General features: G+C 36.3%; 1 non-coding gene across 1 annotated transcript; it reads left to right on the top strand.

The window, feature by feature from the left end:
* Positions 1-696: 696 nt before the first annotated feature.
* LOC130984289 (small nucleolar RNA R71) lies at positions 697-804 on the top strand. The gene has a single exon (XR_009088232.1). It is a non-coding gene; the product is annotated as a small nucleolar RNA R71 (small nucleolar RNA).
* The last annotated feature ends 1,680 nt before the right edge of the window (positions 805-2,484 follow it).

Genomic DNA, 2,484 nt, shown 5'->3' with positions numbered 1-2,484 from the left:
GAGTTCAGTAACTTTCTTGTTCAGCTGACCAACTTGTCCTTCCAAATTTCTGATGGAGGACCTTGTTTCATTCATGAAACTTTGAGTGGTCTTTATTAGATCAGAGACCATTGTTGCTAAGTCAGAAGTATTCTGCTTAGAACTCTCTGTCTGTTGCTGAGAAGATGATGGAAAAGGCTTGCCATTGCTAAACCTGTTTCTTCCACCATTATTGTTATTGAAACCTTGTTGAGGTCTCTCTTGATTCTTCCATGAGAGATTTGGGTGATTTCTCCATGAAGAATTGTAGGTATTTCCATAGGGTTCTCCTAGGTAATTCACCTCTTCCATGGAAGGGTTCTCAGGATCATAAGCTTCTTCCTCAGATGAAGCATCCTTAGTACTGTTTGGCGCATTTTGCATTCCAGACAGACTTTGAGAAATCAAATTGACTTGTTGAGTCAATATCTTGTTCTGAGCCAATATGGCATTCAGAGCATCAATCTCAAGAACTCCTTTCTTCTGATTAGTCCCATTGTTCACAGGATTCCTTTCAGAAGTGTACATGAATTGGTTATTTGCAACCATTTCAATCAGCTCTTGAGCTTCTGTAGGCGTCTTCTTCAAATGAAGAGATCCTCCAGCAGAGCTATCCAAAGACATCTTGGATAGTTCAGAGAGACCATCATAGAAAATACCTATGATGCTCCATTCAGAAAGCATGTCTGAGGGACATCTTCTGATTAATTGTTTGTATCTTTCCCAAGCTTCATAGAGGGATTCTCCATCCTTCTGTCTGAAGGTTTGGACTTCCACTCTAAGCTTACTCCATCTTTGTGGTGGAAAGAACTTTGCCAAGAAGGCATTGACTAGCTTTTCCCAAGAGTCCAGGCTTTCCTTAGGTTGAGAATCCAACCATATTCTAGCTCTGTCTCTTACAGCAAAAGGGAATAGCATCAGTCTATAGACCTCAGGGTTAACCCCATTTGTCTTGACTGTGTCACAGATTTGCAAGAATTCAGCTAAAAACTGATGAGGATCTTCCATTGGAAGTCCATGGAACTTGCAATTCTGTTGCATTAGAGAAACTAATTGAGGCTTAAGCTCAAGTTGTTTGCTCCAATGGCAGGGATAGAGATGCTTCTCCCATAGAAATCAGGAGTAGGTGCAGTAAAGTCACCCAGCACCTTCCTTGCATTGTTGGCATTGTTGTTGTTTCGGCTGCCATGGGTTCTTCTTCCTTGAAGAATTCGGTCAGGTCCTCTAAAGAGAGTTGTGCTTTAGCTTCTCTTAGCTTTCGCTTCAAGGTTCTCTCAGGTTCAGGGTCAGCTTCAACAAGAATGCCTTTGTCTCTGCTTCTGCTCATATGAAAGAGAAGAGAAAAAGAAAATGTGGAATCCTCTATGTCACAGTATAGAGATTCCTTGAAATGTCAGAGGAAAAGAGAAATAGAAAGAAGAGAGAAGAAGAATTCGAACTTTAATTAGATAAGGTTCGAATTGTGCATTTAGAAAGAGTAGTACTCCATAAATAGAAGGATGTGAGAAGGAGGGAAGAGGATTTTCGAAAATTCAATTAAAAGATTTTGAAAACAATTTGAAAATTTGATTGATAATTTTCGAAAATTGAAAGTGGAGGAGAAATCAAGTGATTTTTGAAAAAGATTTTGAAATTAGAAATTAAAAAGATTTGATTGAAAACTATGTTGAAAAAGATGTGGTTAAAAAGATTTGATTGAAAAGTTATGGTTTTAAAAAGATGTGATTGAGAAGATATGATTTGAAAACCATTATAAAAGATATGTTTTGAAAATTATTTTTAAAAGATTTGATTTGGAAAATTAGTGACTTGCCTAACAAGAAAAGATATGATTCAAACATAAAACCTTCCTTAACAGAAAAGGCAAAAAATGTTCAATCAAATCATTAATTATTAGTAAGTATCTTTGAAAAAGGAAAGAAATTGATTTTGAAAACATTTGATTGAAAAGATATGATTTGAAAAAGATTTGATTTTGAAAAACTTAAAAAAAATTGATTTGAAAACAAAATCTTCCCCCTAGCACCATCCTGGCGTTAAACGCCCAGAATGGTATACATTCTGGCGTTTAACGCCCAAAATGCACCCTTTTTGGGCGTTAAACGCCCAACCAGGTGCCCTGGCTGGCGTTTAAACGCCAGTCTGCCTTCTTCACTGGGCATTTTTGAATGCTCAGCTTTTTCTGTATAATTCCTCTGCAGTGTGTTCTGAATCTTCAATCCCTTGTATCATTGACTTGAAAAGACACAAATTAAAAATATTTTTTGGATTTTTAATAATTAAAATGCAACAAGAATCAAATAACAATGCATGCAAGACACCAAACTTAGCAGTTTGTATACTACTGACACTAATGAACTGAAAATGCATATGAGACACACAAAATACTCAAGTCAATAGAATTCAAAGATCAAAACAAAGAAATATATGCATGGATTCGAAAAATATAACAAAAACATGCATTTG

The sequence above is a fragment of the Arachis stenosperma genome, chromosome 5, assembly GCF_014773155.1.
Source record: "Arachis stenosperma cultivar V10309 chromosome 5, arast.V10309.gnm1.PFL2, whole genome shotgun sequence".
Lineage (NCBI taxonomy): Eukaryota > Viridiplantae > Streptophyta > Magnoliopsida > Fabales > Fabaceae > Arachis > Arachis stenosperma.
This window is presented reverse-complemented; position numbering and strand designations above follow the sequence as displayed.